Source organism: Lynx canadensis, chromosome B1, assembly GCF_007474595.2.
Source record: "Lynx canadensis isolate LIC74 chromosome B1, mLynCan4.pri.v2, whole genome shotgun sequence".
Classification (NCBI taxonomy): domain Eukaryota; kingdom Metazoa; phylum Chordata; class Mammalia; order Carnivora; family Felidae; genus Lynx; species Lynx canadensis.
In genome coordinates this window covers 202451156-202473329 of record NC_044306.2, presented here as the reverse complement: position 1 = coordinate 202473329, position 22174 = coordinate 202451156, and the positions used below count along the sequence as shown (strand labels likewise).

The 22174-nt window shown below is 53.9% G+C and overlaps 1 protein-coding gene across 3 annotated transcripts in view; it reads left to right on the top strand.

Moving 5' to 3' along the window:
• AFAP1 (actin filament associated protein 1) overlaps positions 1-22174 on the top strand; it is a 131265-nt gene that overhangs the window by 33779 nt on the left and 75312 nt on the right. For 2 of the 3 annotated variants that reach the window (XM_030314273.1, XM_030314272.1), the window contains exon 2: positions 21882-22069. The gene's annotated coding sequence lies outside the window, so the exon portion shown is untranslated. Of the gene's footprint in view, positions 1-21879; positions 22070-22174 lie in introns of those variants that run through there. The other variant, XM_030314274.1, reaches the window with a different exon arrangement.

The following is a 22174-nucleotide window of genomic DNA, read 5'->3' as shown; positions in this document are numbered from 1 at the left end:
CTGCGGGTAGCGAGAGTCCTGGTTTGTAGTCAGGGTGCATCCCAGCGAAGGTTGTTCCTGGGGCGGGGTGAGAGAGGGCGCGGGGGTGTGTGTGACCTTGGCAGACACCGGTAAGGGTTCCTGAGAAAGGCGGTTTCCACCGGCCCAGGTGTCAGCCGCGCTCGAGAGTAGCCGTCCCACCAGCTCCTCTCCAGTGCTGAGTCTTAGCAGTGAAAGCAGTTTGTCAGTTGGACGAATACTAGACGGTATCCTTTTAATTTGCGTTTTCGACTATTAGTGAGGTTTCAGTGATTGATTTTCTTTTCTGACTTGCCTGTTGGTGTCTTTTGCCTAGAGAGTTTCTCGTCCCGTGCTCAGGTATCTTGTGACTATTCTGGGCCGGGGTAGTGACCTCCCAGGGAAAAGCCTGTATCCCCACTCCGCTGGATCCGCCGGGGCCTCTGGCGTGGTGCGTGCTTCAGGAGCGGGCTTGGCTTCCGGTGGGAGGCGTGACTTCTGATGCCCGTTAATGAGGTGCATCCTTAACCGAAGCCCCGATGTACGCACTGGGGTTGGCACTCACCACGGGAGAGAGCAAGCGGAGTCCTGCGGAAGACAGACCCAGCGGTGGCGGTTTCTGTGGGGGAGAGTGGCAGTGAGGGGGCCCTCTGTACATTTATCGCTTGCTGTAGCGGTACACACATCTCCACCAGGATGCAGGCCTGTGTATTCCTCATGAAATCTACGGCTCAGAATGTGAAAGCCTTACCAAGCAAACTAATCCCCAGTGATTACAAAAGCAACTCCAGACGGTAGTGCGGACAGGAAGGCACGGAGGGGGACCGTGCTGGCTGCGGTGGCTGTGTGGAGGCAGACGTGGGGGGAGGATGTCAGGATCAGCAGGGCGAGGGGCAGGGGGGAAGCCGAGGAGGCAGCGGACTGCGATGCGGGTGTTCGGAGCCCCGGCCGGCCTGTGTGGTGTTCGGGAGCAGGGACTGCCCGACTGAGCGTCCCCTTTCGGACTGACGTCGTCAGGCCTCTTCCCCCCTTTCGGGGTTCAGGCTGCCGGGGGGAAGGGTGGGGCCAACCCCAGAGAGCTGGACCACGCTCCCTGCAGCACGTCTCTGCTCGAAGAGGAATCAAATACCCCGTTTGTGTCTACCAGCAGCTGACCACGTGTGGGCACACAGTGATGGGGGGACGCGGAGCTGGTGGCCGGGATGTGCGTTTCGAAGCTGTGTTTGTGGGACAAGCCGAGTCTTTACTTTGATGGTTTATGTGAGGTGGTAGGGAAGGCGTGCCATGGATTGTGGTGGGTGCAGTCGCTAAAGCCCCCCAAGCCTCTTGGGCGATACAGCAGTGATGGATGGTCTCTCACTCGTGTGTGTGCAGCGTGCTTATTTCTACACCCATGGAGGCGGCTCTGGGGGGATGTGTGACGTTGGTCGGCACCGGCTGTCTCGGAGGAAGGGGTTGGGATTGGAGATTATAGCGGAGGGAGAATTTCACTGTTTTGTATGGATCCGAATCCGAATATTTGCTATGTGATTATTTCATGAGTCTTAGTTACATTTAAATTTTAACACTTGTAATGAAAGCAGTATGCCCTTTTGAAAATTGGGGAAAACACGAAATGATCTGTGACCACAGACAAATTATTTAATCTTTCTGTGCTTCAGTTTCCTCATCTGCAAATTGGGGAATTAAATGGTACTGATTTTATAGGGTTGTAATAAGAGTTCGGTGAGATAAAACTCAAAGCCTGGCACCTCCTGAGTGCGTAATAAATTACTTCAACATTCGAGGGGCACCTGGGTGGCTCAGTCGGTTAAGCGTCCGACTTTGGCTCAGGTCAAGATCTCATAATTCACGAGTTCGAGCCCCGCGTCGGGCTCTGTGCTGACAGCTCTGAGCCTGGAGCTGCTTCGGGTTCTGTGTCTCCATTCTCTCTGTTCCTACCCCACTTGCCCTCTGTCTCTCTCTCTCAAAAATGAATACACATCAGAAAAATTAAAAAAAATAAATTCAACATTCCAGAAGAAAGAGAACGTGAATGGGTCATCGTGGCTTCCGCCGTATCATTGTCTCTGGGCTGTGGTGGTAGTAGAAAGGGTCTGAATTCAGCCCCATGTAGAAATGTGATGGAAAAGAATTGTTTTGGGTATCGGGAGACTCTGGCCGTGGACGGGGCTCTCTCCTCGCGTGTGACCCCGTGTGTGATGGGAGCGGAGGCTCGTTCGTGTGGCTGGGGTCCCCGTGGCGGGGCTGCTGGGAGGGCCCCAGGACATGCAGCAAACACGCCAGCCGTGGGTGGCATTACGAGGAGGAGCAGGTGGACGAGGGAAGCAGAAGTTTCCAGAGAACACAGCGCCGCCTGCCCTGTGCAGAGAGAAGGTTCCTCCCCTGTTCCTTTCCACCTTAAAGGAGAACCAGCCGGTCCGGATCCACCCACCCAGCAGCCCCCGTGTGCTGTGCGGCGTGTCGATTTGGCCCCTTGCCGTTTGCCGGATCACGGCGGCAGCCGTGGAAGGGCCAGCTTGCCTCGATTTGTGAGTCTGGGTGTTTGCGCTCTTTATAAACAGTCAGAAAAGGCGTGGAAGGCCGTGTGTGGCAAGCTGGCAGATCCAGCAAAACGCGGACGGTTCCGTTGGCACGGTTTGCTTGAGCACGGGCTCAGCGCAGTCCCATAAACAGACACATCGGCCCGTATTTCAGAGCTTTTCTTAAAAAAAGGCATTCCGCCGTCGGCCATATGGCTTACGGGTTTTCCTTGAAATGCGTGAGTTTGATGGTCAGACATCTGAAATCCGAAACCGTTACTGTCTTAAAACAGTTTTATCACCCCCCCCCCCGCCCCCCGTTTCCATTAAGAGAGGAATCGAGGGAGCACCGTGTCACTTTACAAAGGCTTTTGTCAGTCTGTCCTATTCCCCGTTGACCTGTCATAATGTCAGCATCTGTGCGGGTGGGGCGGAGACCCTTTTCTCCTCTTTCCGGTTGCCTTCTCCTCTCTGGCTTTGATCCCTCCCTTTGTCTGTTCGCACCTACAAAAACGTGGGCTCGAAGACCTGGGTTATTGTCTCAAGGCCGCTGCTCTGTCGGCCGTCCTGGCGCACCGACGACGAGTGTCTGTTGCGTGAACGTGCTGGCCGAAACGACTGCTCTTGTGCCGTGTCCTGAAACAGGCTTTTAGAAGCTGCGAGAAGAGGGCGTGGAGGCCGTGAGCCGCTAGGGCCGCATGGGTGGCTGCAGGATGTGTCGTCAGCCCACATACTGACGCTGCAGGAGGGTGGGGTGCGTGAGCGGAAACGTGTAGACCACGTCTTCGGGAAATTAGCTGACGGTCACAGCTGCCACGTGTGTGCGTGTGCAGCGTTGCTGGGGCTCGGCACCACAGCCCTTTCATCCCGGTGCAGGTGGAAAATGCGGCGTGAGGCACCAGAAAGTGGCTAGGCCAGCGTCGCCTGGTTGCACGGGGGCCGGAGCCTTTCAACTGCTCACCTCACCGCCCGCCTTATAGCTCGGACCATCCTCCCTGACCCTGAATATGCAGTAATGGGGGAGAGACGTACCCCGATGTCACAGGGGCAGAGAAAAAAACCCAGCAACCTAGAATCATGTTCACAAGTCTTGTACCTAGAGAAAGTAGTGATTTTTTTTTTTTTTTACCATGCCTTTAAATTTCCCAATACCTTATCTTTTCTCCTAAGTTTTATAAAACAGTACAAAAGAAGGCGTTTGGGGAACAGCGACTTGAGAAAAAGGGGAAATGTCAGATAGACAGTTGCCATTTTTATTTTATTCTCAGCCTAGAATTTAAGCACTTTGGACTCCTGTGTAAGGTACAGCTTGAACCATTGTGTGGCCAGTCATTACGCATAATTTGAGAACAGCAGGTGCAAACACCAAATCTGCCCTCTAATGGTGGCCTTATTAATTTTAAATTCAAATGGCAGGAGAAGCAGATGGCGAGGCGGGCTACGTATTTAGATGTTTGGTCATTGACAGCTCTTTACTTCCGCGCATTATGTTGGACCCGGAGGCTGGCTGAGCTCACAGAGAACTGATCGTGATCTGTTGCCTCGCCAGCTGGGCTCTTTTTCACGTTGGGTCCAGAAGGGTTGCTCTCCTGCAGTCAGTGAAGATAGGTTGCTGATTGTTTTGGAATCACGACGGGCTATTTATGCCATCCAAAATTCTGAGGCAAAGCTGTCAGATGGCTGTCTTCTGTATGTATTTCAAATCCGCATTTCAAGTGTACGTAAGCTAATTAAGGTCTTCTTTAATGGGTAATTGAGCATATTATTGATCGATGCGCAAAGAGGTGTCCGTACTCCGCTGCATGGTCCCTGGCACTTTGTTTGCACGAGGATGTGAGCCTTAGAACGTAAGCTGGAGTTTCTGAATGATTACCCAGGAGTGACGCCGAGCACCGAGAGGAACACTTATTAAAACGATATCCCTTAATTTTGTGCAAGTGCGGATTTTACAGCAGTGTTTAAAAGGCAGCAACAGAATTGGCCCAGCACCCCCACCGCCTTGTGTAAAAATCCACAGGTGCTCTCCGGGCCGGCGTGCTCCCTGCCTTTCTCAACACAGGCTGTGCACCTGCTCTCCTGCTTACCTTCCCTACCTGTTCCCGCTCCTCTGGGCTCTCCTCAAAGGGGGCGGTCTGGCCACGGCTTCCCTGAGCTGCGTAGGACTGTGGCCTGAAAAGTGGCCCCACTGCCCGCCTGCCGTCCTGCGGGGGCCAGCCTTGCCAGCTGCTGCGGTCTGGTCACCGAGTGGCACCGAATGCACGTCGTTCTATAAAACTGGAGGCCACAACGGTGGCAGGAGAGATCGCTTCGTCAAGATGCTCTGGGCATTTTAATCATGGGGGAAAGTCATGGGAAAATATGTGATTCCTGAACCGTGGTGTCAGAGGGAAGTCAGGGACTTGACGTGGAATGACAGCGGAGGAAGGGAGTGGAGGGGTAACAGGCGCGCTGGCATCTAGTGACTGGGCACTTCCTCCGTGTCCCTGCCGGGTGCAGGCGGACACGCGCCCGCACCCCACGTGTGACTTGGAATCTGGCTTTGCAGTCACGTTTCAAGTGCCACGGTCATGTCCCTCCTCGTGCGGCAGGCCTGCAGCTGCGTTCAGCCCCGTGGAAGACACTGTGGTGCTCCTCGGGGAGGTGAGTCCTGCCACCGGGGTCCTGGACCAGGCCGTGCCACCCTTTCACTGCAGCCTCGCAGCCAGGCCGCCTTTGGACCTGCTTCTCGAGCCTGGAAGTCCTGCTTCCTCTGCGTCCTGCACATATTTAGTCTGTCATTCGTTGTTGAGTTTCGCCGAGTTAACCGCGTCGTGGCTGTGTGACCAGACTCCCGAGTCCACTCACGGCAACGTGGATGCACTTCGTGGTCTTCAAGGTCCCGCTTACCGTCTCTCGTGGGCTGTACGACAGGCTTTCAGAATCACACTCTGGGTGCCGCGTTCATGGGGGTTTACTTGTCAAGGCTACTCTGGTCAGAGCCTGCGTAGGGGGAGCAGGGCAGGCGGGGACGGGGGCGGTGGTGTGCCTGCTGCCAGTGCATTCTCCAGCTTGTTTGGCTGGGCCACTTTTCTGACCTCGTGGGGGGTGTCTCTGCATTAAGTTTGCAGCTAATGCTGGAAGAGTGGCCATTGGCACAGAGATACTAGAAGGACAGTTTGCTAAATTGACTGCACTAGAGAAATTTATTTTTATGTTTTGTTTTTTAAATTTTTTGAATGTTTATTCATTTTTGAAAGAGACAGAGACAGAGTGTGAGCAGGGTGGGCCAGAGAGAGAGGGAGACACAGAATCCGAAGCAGCTCCAGGCTTCGAGCTGTCAGCACAGAGCCCGATGCGGGGCTCGAACCCATGAACCGTGAGATCATGACCTGAGTGGAAGTCAGACGCTTAACCGCCTGAGCCCCCCAGGCTCCCCTGCGGTGGAGACGTTTATGCACGGGCAGCATGGGAGGCGCTGTGGTGTGTGGCGTGTTCTTTACGGCCTCTCCTTGCAGCATTACAGATTTCTGGAGGATTCTGTGATAACCGGAGTCGCCAAGGGTGTCATTCTTGCGGGCTGTAGGCAGTCAGGATTTATTCGGTGTTAATGTGATAGTGGCGGTGTTGTTCCTGGCCACGTATGTGAATTAGACGTTCTCCTGGCAGGGCCGCCGGAGGCGTTTGCTGTGGCTCACACTTGAGGGGGTACGTGCACTTGGATCGGTGTGGACCGCGAGTGAGCGAGACCCAGCCAGGTGCTCTCAGCCCAATTGTTCACCCATCACTGTTCCACCTGTCAGTCAGACTCCGGACGATGTCCCCTCCACGCACAGCCCCCCACTCGCCCCCACGTTCACACCCCCTCACATGCACACACCCCACACCCACGCACACACAGTCCACACTCATACCCACGCTCACACGTACACACACCCCACACTCACCCCCACAACCCCCACACTGACCCCACCACCCCACATGCACACACACAACTTCCTTCTTAACTCCCTGGGCCCTGGGCGGCCACTGTCAGGTCTCTATTTGCCTCACCTGCTTCCAGCACTTTCCCAGCCCACTGGCCCTCTTGTTCTTACCTCCCAGTTATCTGTTGTCCCCATTCGGCCTGCTGGCCTCGGCTTCTGGTGTTGGAGGCTCTTGGGGCTGGGAGCCACCCTCACAATGATCAGGGTTTTCCAGAGCTCATTTTATCAGGCCCCGGGGATGGGAGAGAGGCTGAGGCTTATCCGCCGTGCACGCTGTTGGATAACGATGGGACTTTGTCCTGCACAGGGAGCCTTCGGTGTGCATGGTGGTAAAGAACGCCTTGACTTCTGCCCTTCTGGGGAGAGACGGTTTGTGAACCGAGCCTTGCTTCCAACCAGAAGAGCGTGGTTTGCACACCGTCTTGTTGTGTTACTGAGTATTGCTGGACGAGCTGTTCTTGACCTGCTCGCTCACTCGTCCACGGTTTATTGAGCTGGGCCCGTATTCCTGCTGCCCCTGGGACTGTGGCCCTGAGGGAGTGGATGGCCTGGGCACACACATGTGCACAGAGCCTTGAAAGTGTGGTCACAGGGTGCCTGCAAGACACAGGACTGAGGTTCTGGGCCGCCTCGCCGAGCTGCGTGTCCCTGTAGCCCTGCGTCCCCGCCAAAGCACACGTCACGTTATTCTGAAATTCTCTGCTTGTGTATCTGTCCTTCCCGTTAAACGGAGAGCTCTCGCAGGACAGTCTGTGGGTCCTGCGTCCTCTATTTTTACACCCCCCCTTGCCAAGCTCGGTCAGACCAAAGAAAGACAAGGGCTCTTTACCGTTTTCTGAAAACCAGCGGGGCTGAGCGGAGGGGTCCCCCCAGTTGGGGGGCTGCAGGGAGACAGGATGGACTCAGAAGGAGGGAGTGAGTTTCGTTTGTTTTGTTTTTCGCTCTTTCATTTGAAACAACTCAGACTTAGGGAAAAGTTGCAAAAATCACACAAAGAATTCCTGTATGCTCTTCAGAGGATTCCCCAGACATCTTACATTTGTGCTTCCGCCCTCCCTCCCTCCCTCTCTTTCTTTGTCTTGTTGGTGTGTGTGTGTATATTCATTCATTCATTCGTTCGTTCGTTCATTCATTCGTTCCCAACTGTTTCTAGTGAGGCTAGGTTGCAGGGGTGAGGTGAAGAAGTGGAGAGGAGGTGGGTTGGGAGCTCTCTCAGCAACCTGGGCTGGCGAACGCAGAGGTTGGGCCTGGTGGGAAATGACAAGGGAGGCGAGAAGCGGGTAGTCTGCTGTGTTTTCAAAGGAGACCCCGTAAGATGTGTTGACCGGTTGGGTGAGAGGCTTCGCGGGTTTTGGCCTGAGTGGCTGGCAGGCCGGCGACGCCATTACCAAGATGGCGAAGGGCCAGCAGGAGCCCTCGGGCCAGGGGGTCGGTGGCTGGTGGCAGGGCTAAGACTGAGGTCCAAGCCCGAGGCCCTGGAGTGCGGGGGGCAGGGGGAGAGGCGGGGAGGAGCAGAAAGCAAGACCACAAAGGACATGAGCAATTCACATAGGATTAGCTGATTTGATTCACAAGCAAAGAGGCCACAAAGGTGTAGGGCGTCTCCCGCTCACTCCTGCGGGACGGGGCCTGCCTGTGTCACACGGTGTCCACCATGTGGACAGCAGCTGCCTCACATCGGCAGGTACACTGAGCTCCCTCTCATGTCCCGGTTCTCCTAATGCGCCATCCGTGTCCCCTGGCCTTCGCTTTCACAGCTGTTTGTCATGCGCCCGAGTGTCTCCTGCATGCGATCCGATCTCTCTGGCATTCCTCAGGAAGGCTGGATTCAGCTCTGTTTCCCCACAGAGGGCAGCTGGAAGTGTGGACGGGGTCTCAGCTCAAGTCGGGAATTTAGGGGCCATGACAAATGGTAGTTAGATTCATGGAGTCGGAGGAAATCACCCGGATGAGTGTGATGATGAGGGAAAAAGCCCCGGGTCCAGGAAGATGCATGGCAGTAGCGGAGGAGGCCCGTCAACCGAAGGGAAGGAAGAGGTATCTCGGGAAACACAGGAGAAACCGTGTCCAGAGGGTGGGCGATGGGGGTGTGGTCAGATGCCGTCCCGTCGATGAAGTGAGGACAGATGTCACTGTGACTCCATGGGAGCCGGTCCGGGAAGGGGGGGGGGGGCGGCGGCAGGACGTGGGAGCCCAGCACAGTGGGGAGGAAGGGAGTTGGGGGCGGTGTAGACCCCTCTTTGGAGGGAGCTGGTGGACTAAGTAAGGCTTACTCTAGATGGTTTGTCACGATGGCGTGAGCAGGACTTAGTTCATTCTGTATCCTCTGGACCCTCATCCTGGGGGGCCGGTTAACATCCTACACCCGGAAAACTAAATGTGTGTTAGAAATCTCTGAATTGTGGCTTATGCTGTATTTTGGACACTGTGAGGGACATGTTTTCCTGCAGGAATAGGGCCCTTTGCATCGACTTTGAAAAGAACTACTTAGAAGAGGGACACACACTTTCACGCGGAAATGGTAACGTGACGGCATAGTTTTCTGCTTTACTGAAGCCAGGGTTACTGAGCTGGGGGTTCCTGAAGTTGCTGGTACTTTTATGAGGTTGCTGTGGTCACTCTGTCACTTGCGAGCCTTGTGTCTTCGAGCGACTTACCCTTCCAGGAAGTCCTTTCCTCTTCTGTGAAATAACGTCTCCGCAGATTCTACCGTCATTTAAAGCAGCGTTATGACGTGTTTGGAAGAGGGGTTCTCACTAGGTTGGGGGGGGCTCTCGTGACCTCTACAGGGGAGGTGAGGCTTGGTGTCTCCGGGCAGACTACAGTTCACTGAGGCCAGACTGCGTAGCCGCTGCTCCGTTCTAGGCAAGTTGCTATCGTCTCGTTTAATCCTTGTACCTGCCCTTTAAAGCAGAGATTAAACTTTACAAAATGCTCTTTAACAGATAATTACACTGATGATGGTGATGGTAGCGGTCACGGTTTGCTCACGGCTTATGCGGTGCTAAATGTTTCACCAGGCACATCTCAGCAGAGCCCTGGTGGCGAGGCCCCGTCCTTCCTTCCCATTCTGCAGAGGGAGGAGCGGTGATGTCGCCGTGTCCTCGAGGCCACAGCTAAGAGGTGGGGGAGTGGAATTTCAAGCCAGTGGCTTAAACTCCGGAGTCCGCTGGTTCTGTGTGTGACCACAATTTCGTCATTGCATTTTGTCAGAACCCGAATCTCATCTGTCCTGGGAGCTGGCAGCTCCAGACCCTGAGAAGCTATTGTGAGGCCAACCGTCTCCTTTAATTGACTTCCATTGACACACAGACATATGTTACCCAGCCTTGGGTGCCCACCGGCCCTCCCCATCCACACGGGCGCGGTGGGGGCCCCATCTGCCAGGGGGTAGGGGCAGGGCGACAGATGGCCTTTCAGTCTGCTTTCCCCGCAGACAGACCCGTCGGCCCCGCGCTCCCCGTGCGGTCTGAGCCTCGGTTCTGTTCCTGCTGTCAGGAGCCCCAGAGGAGCACAGAGGGACCCGGATGGAGGTAGAGCCCGCGGCCTTGGCCCTTCGCAATGACCAGACGATAGGACCAAATTCACCCGAAGCCCTAACGCCAGCTTCTCCGCTGCTGGGCTGCTCCCTCACTGTGAGTCAGGTTTCCATGCGGGGCAAGAGCAGTTGTGGGGGCAGGTGAGTCGGGTGCACGTCACGTTCAGCCGGTGTCCCTGTGAGGCCGGCTCCACACTCGCAGCAGGAAGACGTGAGCCTCAGAAGCGGATTCGGTCTTCCGTTTCCGATTGTGTTTCAGCTCTTAGCAGACTTGCCTCACAAGTCCTTGCCCTGGGGGCGCCCGGGGGGCTCCGTCGGTTGAGCTTCTGACTTCAGCTCAGGTCACGATCTCACAGCTCATGAGTTCGAGCCCCGCGTCAGGCTCTGCTGACAGCTCGGAGCCCGGAGCCTCCTTCAGAGTCTGTGTCTCCTTCTCTCTCTGCCCCTCCCCTGGTTGCACTCTTTCTCACTCTTTCTCTTAAAAATAAATAAACGTTAAAACAAAACCAAATCCGAACCAAACCCTTGCCCTGTTGCGACCGCCTCTGCAGTGTTGGGATCGTATGCCGGCCCTTGGCTTTCAGGCTCGCTTTTCTGGACCTCGTTTCCCTGAACCCCCTTCCCGCGTGGCAAAGATTTTAGGCTTTAGGCTCCGGTAGCCGCCCCCGTGGACCAGGGGTGAGTGGGCGTGGCTGGGTGCCAACCAAACTGTGTGCAAACAGAGGCTTCGGGCCAGATTGGGCCCGCGGCGGGTTTGTCCCCACTGAGAGGCGGGAGGCTGCAGGTCGGGCCGTGCTACCAAGTCGTTTTCAGTCTGGTTGGACCTGGCCGTTCGGAGCCTAGCCAGAGGCCAAACGTGTCTTTGGGGGCGTCGTTCCTGGGCTAACTGTCCCCTCTCCTGACGACTTTGCTGGAGGCTTGAATCCAGTTTGCGGTGAGCGTCCCGCCCCGCTGGTGGCTTGTGGGTGGGAGGAGGCTTCACGGCAGCAATGCTGTCCCGATTTCTTCCAGGAGCCCTGCTGCCGGCCGGCCGGCCGGTCCACTGGGTCTGCAGACTCAGTGAGGGCCGGGTTCGGGCCCGGCGGGACCGGACCCAGCAGGATCGCGTCACCTGGGAGCTCCTTAGGAACGCAGCCCCGCGGGGCCCCCTTACCTGCGGAATCAGAATCTGCATTTCCAGAGGAACACCCCCCCCCCCCACCCCCCTGGCTGTATTCCCCTGGCAGAGTGAGAGTTCCCGTCTGGAGGACAGGGAGGAAGCATTTTAAAAATACTTTTATCTCTGGTTTTTTAATATTAAAATATAATTCTGCAACATGAGAGCTGTGAAGGCAGCTCTGTGTCTTTACAGACACGAGAGTCGTCACGGACTGTTATTTTCCTGACAGAGAGGGGCTGTCCGGCCCGCTAATGCAGAGTGGCGTAGAAAGTTCTAGACTAGCGAAACAATACGAGGCAGAAGTTACTGCCCCCCCCCCCCGGGGCGTCATTGGGCACACTGCCTTGCTCTCTCGTGCCTCAGTCTCTCCTGTATAATACGAGCCGTGGATGGCAGCCAGCGTTTGACTAAAGCTCCCCCTGGTTGCGAGAATTCGATTTGGTCCTTTTCTGGCGTGCGCTTTGATCCTGCCCCCTGCCCCTGCCGTCCATTCCCCGTCCTCACACGTGCCCTCTCCTCCCTTCCCGCTTTTGACTGAGCACTGCGGTTCGGGCACAGCTGGCGGGGCCAGGGGAGCCATCTGAAATGCGTGGTCACCATAGAGCTGCAGAAGCGGTGCAGGGAAGAGCTTGAATTCGGGGAGGACCGCTTCGAGTTTGTGGGAGGTGAGCCGGCTTCGCCCGGTGGGCACGTCTGGAGTCTGAGGGCACTGTCCTCGGTGTCCTGGGGCCCTGCCTCCCAATGTCCGCGGGTCGTCCAAAGCCGCGTCTCAGATGACTCAGGTAAGTGTGGCTGCAGGGCTCGGACCATCTAGCTGGAAGCGAAAAAGGTGGAGCTTAGGAGGAAACATCCCTTGTCTCCGTTCCTGGAAACGTGGGCTCTTGCAGCTGGCGTGGGCCTCCCTCTCCCTCCGCCTGCCCTTCTCCCACCGCCCGGGGAGAGCGAGGTCTGCGAGCAGCTTCCCCACTCTGGAACCTCCTAGCCGCCCCTCCCCCACGAACCCTCTGTCCCGGCAGTCACTGGGGACATCTGCAGGGCCTTGGGCTCTCGGAGCCGGCAGCTGGTGGCTGCCTCGTGGGCCAGAGGCTCATCTTTCATTCTGTGTGGAGAGGCCTCGGGTTCTTTTAAAGCGACGCTTCTGCATTCGGAGGTGGTGCCCGGCCTCTTCTGTGCCCTGAGTTAGCACCGTCCCCGCGGGTTGTGGAGGTAGAGTTGTTTCAGAGAAAGAGAACCTTCTGGGCAGCTAGACTCTTCTGTCGGTCCTTTCTGTGCTCTTGGCCCGAAAGTCCCTGCTCCTCCCCTAGCTTCAGCGTCTGTGTTCATAAAACCATAGTATTAAGGGCGCCTGCCTGGGTGGCTAGGGTGATTAAGCATCTGACTCTGATTCAGCTCAGGTCATGATCCCAGGGTCGTGGGATCGAGCCCTACTTTGGGCTCCATGCTAAGTATGGAGCCTGCTTGGGATTCTCTGTCCCTCTCTCTCTCTGTCTCTGTCTCTCTCACTCTCCTTCTTCCCCTCCCTCTGCTCATGTTCTCTCTCTGTCTCTCTCAAAGTAAATAAAACTTAAAAAAAAAACAAAAAAAAAAACACCCCGCATAGTATTAGGTGAGATACTGCCCAGCTTTAGGAGCCTCTCCCTGAAGAGGGAACCGAATCAGCGGGGAGACAGATGTGCCCAGAGAGGGTAGGTGGGCTCCGTACCTTGCTGCCTGCCCCTGGAAGTCTGCGAGGAGGCAGCGGCTGGCGGGGGAGGCGGGCGCCCGCGCCCCTGCACCTGGCCCGGCCCTGCCTCCCTGCAGGTGCGCGGGGACCCGGGCTTCACGCGGCCCCTCCATGCTTGCTGGACAGGGGCGGCTGTGCGCCGCTTTTCGCGGAGCCTTGACCTCCTGCTGGAGGGCTTCGTACTTGAGCAGGAACCTCTCGCCCCTGGGAGAAGGCAGAGCTGGCGAGGGTGCGGGTTGTCCCCTGTCCCCTGCAGCCGTGTGGGCCGTGACCCCTCCGAACCTGGTCGGCCTCAGCAGTGGCCTGGGAGAGAATAAAGCCTTCGGTTGTTTGAGTCGGACCCGGCTTACGAGTTCAGTCTGCCTTTCTTTCCGCTTTTGTTTGTTTTTGTTCCTTCCGTTGACTAGAAGGAGAACGCGTTCGTGAATGAAGTTCCGAGCAGCTGTATGGTGATGAAGACACAACTCCGTTCCCTGGAACTTTCTGAGTCTCTGCGCCTGTGGTTAGGAGCCCTGTTTCCCTCCTTAGGAAACTGGAATTAGCCCTTGCTGTGCCAAGCCAGTCCATGCTCCTGTTCCCTCTCTGCCGTGCGGCAGAATCTTCTCTTCACATCCCATTTACCTCGGTTTTCTCCCATTTGTCTGGCATTATCAGATTCAGTGTGCAGAGTATCTCCTGTTTCGTGTGGCTCCGCCTTGACTGGGTGGGGTCTTTTTCTCTGACCTTGAACTCTGTGCCTGTCACGTGATCAGCCCGCCCCGCCCTGGTTGGAGCCCTGCGAATCCGGAATCCAGCAGGACGGGTCCCAAGCCCACTCAGACCAGGGCAACCCGTCCCCCTCCCCCCCCATCTGCTTTCTGACACTTTGCTTTGCTGATCCTAGAATTGCATGAAAATGGGATTGTGTAGTGTGCCTCTTTGTGCTTCCTTCACAAGTGGCGCAAATGGATAGTTGGTTTCTTTTTATTGCGACCAAATACTCCGTTGTGTGAACGCGTCATGGTTTATCTGGGTATTTGCTAACGATCTCTGGGCCAAGGGCAGCGTCTGGCTGTTCTGAGCGAAGCCGCTAACGTTTGTGTGCAGACACGCGCGGTGGAATTATCGGACCCCACGGGAGATGCACGTTTCACTTAGGAGAAGCTGCCAGAATGTTCTCTGGAGTGGCTGCACCACGGAGGCTCCTTCCAGGAAAGTGCCAGTGCGCCGCACGCTTGCGGTTTTGTCTGTGCCTGATGCCGCCAGTCTCGCGAGCTCTGGTCATCGTGCTGCACGTGGAGGCGTGTCCCGTCGTGATTTTAACTAGCTTCACCCCGGTGACTGGTGGTGCCCACGTCTCACGGCCGTTTGTGTCTTTTTGTGCGTGTGGCCTGTCGGACTCCTCTGTTGTTTATTGTTAGGTTCTCTGGACGTTCTGAGGAGTCAGTCTGTTGTGCTTTGTCAAATGTGCACTGCAAGTTATTTTCTCAGTGATGTCTTTCAAAAGCCCAACTTACCGAGTTCTAAATGTTACGTTAGTACTTTGTGTTCTCCCGAGAGCTCCTGGGCTACTCCAAAGTCCTAAATAATTACTGGCACGTTTTCTTTTCTATTTCTAGATAGTTTATGGTTTTCCTTTTTACCTGCAGGCCTCTGATCCATTTGAATGTTCATTTTCGTAGACGGTTTGATGCAGGGGATGAAAGTCACTCTTCCATGGGACACCCACTTGCTCAGAACCATTTGTTCCGAAGACCGTTCTTTCCCCATTGAAGTGACTTGGCATCCTTGTCCGAGACCAGTTGGCCATCGTGTGGGACTTTGCTCTGTTTCACTGTCCCTCCTAACAGCAGTACCGCATGGGCTTGGTTGCTGTGGGCTGGCAGTTAAGTCTCGAAGCTCGGTGAAGTCCCCCAACATGGTTTTTCTCTCCGCAGTGTTTGGCTATTCTTGTTTGTTTCATTTTCATGTACTTTAGATTCAGCATCTTTTTTTTTTTTTTTTTTTTCCTCCTCTTTGCAAAAGCTGCTGGGACCTTGTTTGGGATTGTGTTGAGTCTCTGGAATAACTTGGGGGAGAATTGCTGAATTAACTACAGAGTCTTGCACTCTGCGATATAGTGTTTCTCCTTTTATTTAGATTTGCGTTCGGTTTTCTGAGCAGCGTCTCATAATGGACAGTTTATACGTCTTCCACAACACTTTGTTCAACTCAGGTATTTCTTATATTTCAAGGCCATTATAAATGGAATGAGGTTTTTTTTTTTTTTTTTTTTTTTTCTTTCTTTCACTTTTCAGTTGTTCCTTGTTAGGGAGCATCTGATTATTTTGCAGAGAAACTGGTAGGAGAGTAGACGGATGAGGGACCTAAACACAGGCCGGAGTGGTCGCCGTCCCCTGGGATGATCTGGGAAAGGTCTGCAGAGCGAGGTGGTGCTTGGTTTCACCCACAGAAATCTTGCTTGGGAGAGTTGAGTCCTGGGGCAGGTGTATTGCAGAACACATGAGCCAAGGTCAGAGGAAGGAACACAAGAATGTTCTGGGAAGAATGAGCAGTAGCTGGATCTGGCCGCACGGAAGCACACACAGGCAGAGTGTGGAAGGTGATCCATCTGTGAGGACGCTGGGGCCACACTGGCAAAGGGTTGGCTGCTGGACAAGGCTCAGCGTCGCTCAGGGGGCGCTAGGGTGTTTGTGAGTGGGCGACATGGAGCCATTCTTCATTCATTCATTCATTCATTCACAGATTGTGTGATATACCTGAAACTAATATAGTATTATGTAGTTATACCTCAATAAGTAAAAAAAAAAAATTGTGATAAAATTGACCATTTTAACCCTTTTCAAGAATAGAAAGCAGTGGCATTAAACACACCCGCACTGTTGTGGATCACCGCCCTCCGTCTCCAGAACTTTCCCACCTTCCCACACTGACGACCTGCCCCCATTAAACACTACCTCCCCTCCCCTCCCCCGGCCCCTGGCGCCCCCCACCCGCACTCTGTGTCTGTGGATCTGAATACCTAAGGACCTCATCGGAGTGGACTTCTACAGTATTTGCCCTTCGGTCACTGGTTTATTTCACTTAGCACGGTGTCGTCCGTGTGGTGGCAGGTGTCCGGAGTGGATTCCCTTCCTTTTTAAGGCTGAATAATATTCTGTTCCGATGGCTCACACTCGGTTTATCTGTTCCTCCGTCGATGGACACTTGGGTGGCTTCACCTTTGGGCCACTGTGAATACAGAACCATTCTTAAGGGCAGAGGACCTCAGAGATGAAGCAGGGATCTGGAGCTAGAAAATGTGACATAAAATTGTTGGCTGGATGCTTTGTTCACAGCGTCTGTCCTCATTTCTGACTCTTTTCCCCTAACTTGACTGTAAGAGACCATGTTTGTGTTACTTATTATTGTACACCCCACACTTAGGTTACCCAAGTATCTGTGCCATGAGGTTTTTTTTTTAGTAACTATGTGAAATACAGTGCAGTGAATAGAGCACATTTCCTTCTCCATCCTCCCAGGGCTGTCGTTCAGATCCCCTGCCCCGTGGGCCTGTTCGTGCAGTAGTCTCACTATCCACTTCCTCCTGGATGCTGCTGTCAGAGCCACCTTTGCAGACGTGGGGATCTTGCAATGCCACCTTTTGTGAAAACCTGCGACTCTCCCTTTCATAGAATAAAGGATCGCGAGTCCAAATGTTTATCTGCTGCCGTCCGTCGTGAACCGTTGGAAGTCGGGGCTTGCTGCTACTTCTGAGTCCGATGTCTTGCACGTGGTCGGTGTTTCACAACTCACTACTGAAATCAGTTTCTGTTCCGTAGAATGCAAATACCGTGCTCTCAATATCATACTGGAACCTTTGTTAGCAACCAGCTTGCTTTTATCTGTGGTCTCTCCTACCAGCCTAGGAATAGGGCTTCAGGGGGTCAGATTACATGATTATTATGATTGTGGAAGACAGCTCCAGATCTAGGTTTTGCTCCTCTTTTGCATTCCACAAAATCATAGAAGGATATTTCCTTCAGCGCTTTGTTTTTTCTCCATGTGTTAATCCGACTTTTATGATGATTGCAAGAATACGCTCTGTGGATTTTTACATCAATCCCTTGGGGGGCTTTTTGCTGGCTCACTCTGACCAGAAAGGAAGCGTCTCAGGACTTAGAATATATATGCATGCACTTACTCTTGTAGAAATGCAAGCTTTCCTCTGGGATGTTGACAAATCTTACAAGGATCAGTTCTCGGTCGATGCTGAAACTGGGCCGTGACTGCCAGGGCTGCAGACCCGAGAGAGTGACAAGTAGCAACTTTATTTACTTTGACTTTTCAGAATCAAATTAAACAAGCCTGAATGGAATTCCCCTGAAGTCCCAGGCTTTTATTTATAGCCTTCTTTGGACCTCCAGCCGTCTCGCGAGGCACATAACTGTTGTTACCCCCGCGCTGTAGGGCAGGGCACCGGGAGCCCAAGACGTTTGGTCGGGTCCCGCATCCGGTCATTCGGATCGTGGTCGTCTGAGTCGTGAGGAATTTTGGACGTGGTCTAGCTGAGGCAAACTCGCCAGGCAGACCGCGTCTGAGGCTATGCTGCTTTTCCTGAGGTTTCTCAGATCGACCTTTCGGCAGCCCATTGAGATTATCTGCGGGGGCCTGTGGAAAGATTTGCCAGAGTCTGCACGAAGAGTCCTCACCGTAACCCTATAAGGGAAAATATGCTGTGCTGTGCTGGAGCGTCGGCTCCTCTGCTCCAGTGCCACACAAGCCCCGTCCCTCCCGAGCACGCTCCCAAATCCTCCTGTCAGTGTCTCTGCTGACGGAGACGGGCATCGACCTGGCGGAGACCGTGAAGCTGTCAGAATCATTCCTTCGCCACTTCTGATCGCGTGTCCTAAGAATAGCACGGAAGACATGGCTACCAGGAGAGGACGGTCCGTGGTATTTTTCTCTGCAGCTTTCTCTCCCACACGAATCTCAGGAGTTTTGTCCGTCATGGAGATGTAGAAACAAACGGGCGTGTGAATTCGCCAAGCACACTGCACGTCCGTGGAGTCACGCGGCGGTCCCCGACGTGAGGCCGCCCGCTGCCCGCCGGGGCAGACACACGGGTCCAGCCCCCGCTCCTGCGTCAGGCGTGGACTCTGCCGAGGGCAGGCCTGCCCGGTGGGGACGGCGCTGTCTCGCAGGGCGGCCAGGTAAGGGAGGCGTGGCCGCGAGAGGTGTAGCACGACATGGACGGGCAGGGTGGAGGCCGCCGTCCGCGGGCAAGAGCGGGCCCGACGGGTGTAGGAAACCGGACCGTTTGCCGCAGTGTGAGGCAGGGTGGGGGAGTGGAGAGGATGACTCTGGAAACATCAGCAGGGGCTGGTTGAGATCTGATACAGTGTCAGGAAAAGTCACTTCTTAAGGAGGTCGGGGACAAGGGCCATTTTCTGAAAAGGAGGTTGGTCTCGGGAGCAGCCACGGTTTAGAAACTGCTTCCTAACTGGAGCCTCAAATCCAGTGCACTGGTCCCGGGGGAGGGGGAGCCGTGGAGGTTTCGTGCAACAGGCTCCCCAGCGCTGCAGCGACCCAGCCTCTGGAGACGGTCAGCTCAGAGAGATGTGCGCTTTCCCACAAGGCCCCGGTGCGCCGCGGGAGGCAGGTGCGAGCCCTGCCTCATCTGTGCTGTTCTTTCCGGAGCCTCCCTGACCCCCGTTCTCTTGCGGCACCTGATTTTGAGTCCTAGTTAGAAAATCTTCTCCCAGGCCGGGGTTATAAAAGAATTTGCCTTCTGCTTCTTTGAGGACTTGAATGGCTTCGTCTTTGGTATTTTGATTCTCAGGTATCTTTGGAGTTTCTTCTGGTGTGTGATGTGAGTACTTAAAGTTATCTTTTCTCTTCCTCCAAATGGCTGCCAGTTGTCCTGACTCCGGTTTGGGGGAGGGCCATCTTTTCCCCCTTTGTTTGCGATGCTTCCCGTATCAGGTGCCACATATCGGAACGCATGCAGGTCCGTTTGTTGACTTTCTGTTCTGTTGTGTTGATCCACCTGGGAACATATGTGCCTGCATCACACCTTTTTAACGGTAGCAACCTTTGATAGAGGGTAGGGTCCGTCTTCGCCATTGTTCTGAGACATCCCCGCATCCTCGCTGGTACATTAAATTGGTTGTGACCGTGGACAGAATTAACATCTTTCTGATGGTAAGTTGTCCTCTCCGAAGGCAAGGGGACACTCTTCTGTTTGTTCACATTTACTTCTTTGTCTTTCAGGGGTGCTTTCAGTTTTCCTCATGGAGGTTGTGCACGTTTCTTTTTAAGTTACTTCGAGTGTTCTACTTTCTGATTGCTTCTAAATGCTTGTTTGGTATAGAATTAACATGCAAAACTTTATTGAAAACTTTATCGGAGTTTTTTATTATGTGTGGTAGTTTTATCATCGGTTATCTCGGGTTTTCCATGAATGATTTCACATCAGCTGCGGACAGAGATAATTTTGTTGTTTCATTTCCATTCGTAAGTCTCTAGTTGTCTCTCTTTTCTAATTGCTTTGGCTGGCGCCTCCAATAGAGTGTTAAACGTGGTGGAGGGAACAGGCCTCCTTGACTTGTTTCCAACCTTTCCGGGAATGCCTGAAGTCTTTCTCACTAAGTAGGTTCCTCTTCTTGCTTTGGTTTGTCTGTTAGTGTCTTAGGCCACTCGGGCTGCTATACCAGAGTAGCATAGACCAGGAGGCTTGTAAATAACCGACGTTAATCTCTCCCAGCCCTGGAGGCTGGGAGTCTGCGATCAGGGTGTTCCAGCATGGATGGGTTCTGGTGAGGATCCTCCTCTGGGCTGTAGACTGCCTGCTTTTCATCCTCACAGGGGAAAGGGGCAAGAGCGATCTGTAGGACCTCTTGTGTAGCATTTTGTACCGGGCACCATTCCCCTTTGAGAAGGCTCCTTATGACTCGTCACCTCCCAATGGCCCCACTTCTGGTACTATCACATTGGGCATTAGGTTTCAACATGAATTTGGGGGGAACACAGACATTCAGCCTATAGGAGTTACTACACGTATTTTATCAAGCTAAGGAAGTGTACATCAATTCCCATTTGTTGATTTTTTTTTTTAATTAGGAGTATTGAATTTTGTTGAATGCATTTTCATGATCTATGGAGAGAATCACATGATCTCATTAGAGAAGATATTAATATGATAAATCATATTAGCATGATTTCTAACACCGAGTCATCCTGGCATTGCTGCAACGAACCCCATTTGGTCATGGTGTGCTATTAATGTATTGTGTTGATTTCTGTTTGTTAATATTTTATTTAGGATTTTTGCATTGGTATTTATAAGTAACATTAGTCTTTCGGTTTTCTCTTTTCGTGCTATCTCTGTCGGGTTTAGGCATCGGTTTTGTACCAACTTCTAAAAAAGAAAGTACTTGAAAAATTTCTGTATTTACCCTCTGAAACAATTTGTGTAGTAAGGTTTGGTATATAAGGTTTGGTAGAATTCCCCTGTAAAACCATCTGGGCCTGGGGCTTGCATTTGTGGGGCTAATTCTTTGACACGTTTCTCTGCTTCTTCTATGGAAAATTGGTCTGTGTATGCTTTCTAAGACAATCTGGTAAATTGTACTCCTTTCTGGGAACTTATGTATTTCACCTACTTTTAAATGTATTTGCATAGAGTCGTATAGGATAGTGTTTCATGGCTTCTCTTAAGGGGAGGCAGATATTTAAGGACTTCATAGTTTCGGAAGGTAAGAAGTATGTGCGTGGTGTTTACCTACTCATCGATCCCATCGATCCCAGGTCGCACAGTGAACTAGGAAGATGAGCATATGCCAGTCGTAATGCCGCCAGCCGCCAGTTGTGAGGTACTTGGCTCTGCGCGTAGAGCCCCTCCTTTAACGCTCGTTACAACACTGAGATACATGATCAGCATCTCATGTGAAGGATGAGATCGTTTGGGGGACTTACTCACTGACCTAAGGTGACACGGCTAGGAAGGCTCGGAACGGGGCTGTGGATCTGACTTGTGTGGCCACCAACGCTCGGCTCCTTGTAAGCATCGGCAGGTGAGGAGGGCCAAGCAGAGACATGGACGGAGAGATTCTGGGAAGGGGGGTCAGGATGGATGGAATGACCAGGGTGTCTTCGCCGAGGAGGCGAGACGCGTGTTCCGCTCTAGAGGACTGGCAGTTTGGGGAGGGAGGGGGAGATGGCAGCAAGGTGATCGTGGGTGGGCTGGCCGGCAGCAGGCGGTGACCGTAGCTCCACCCGGTGAGAAGGACACGTGGAGCCTGGCAGGTCCGGGTGCCAGCTGGGGCTGCGCGCTGGGGCTGGGAAGGGGAGAGCCAGGGGCACTGGGGAAGTAGGGAGAAGCCCGTACCTGTTTGCAAGTGACCCTAGATAAGGGGAGTTACCCACGTCTAGTTTCCATGCAGTGGGTTAGAACTTGGGAGGGAAGAACCACATGAGAGGGGTCTGGGGTGAAAACTTAACACTGAAAAGACCCCCTTTGGGGCGCCTGGGTGGCTCAGTCGGTTGAGCGTCCGACTTCGGCTCAGGTCACGATCTTGCAGTTTGTGAGTTTGAGCCCCACGTCGGGCTCCGTGCTGACAGCTCGGAGTCCGGAGCCTGCTTCGGATTCTGTGTCTCCCTCTCTCTCTGTCCCTTCCCCCTTCAGACACACACACTCTCTCTCTCTCAAAAATAAATAAAAATAGTAAAAAAAAAAAAAAAAAAAAAAAAAAGACCCCCCCCAGCCGCCATCGTGGTTGCCCGGAGACACTGACCATCACTGAGGGTGCAAACAGCACGGGTCTCGTACACGCCAGCGAAGCTTGCGGACCGAGGAGAATGTGGACGTGGCAGCGTGTGCAGTCTGCCGCCGTGACAAATTGCGTGACGGGAACCTGCGAACCGTTCCTTGCCCTTCCTGACAAAGAGGAGGGAGGTTTGGGCGGCTAACCGTGTCTTCCTAGAGACCGTAGTAGTGGACGTTGTTTCTCGTTGCTTGCAGGATTTGTCCTCGGCGAGTGGCTCGGTGTCCTGGGAAGCTGCAGGGGGACCCCGGGAGCTCTGTCCTCGCCCCTGGAGGAGGCGTGTGGAGAAGACAGTTCCGTGCAGACCCGGGCGCTCCCGCCTGGCGGTCAGGCCGCCCGGCTCCTGGTTGGGGCCTTTTAACCAAATACTTTGTGACCTCAGCAGGTAAGTCACTCTCCTTCTCTGGGCCCCAGGTGCCTCCCATCCGTCTGGCGTTCACATTCTGTGATTTAGGCATTAAGGTGGATAAAATTCCTTTAAAGTGGTTTT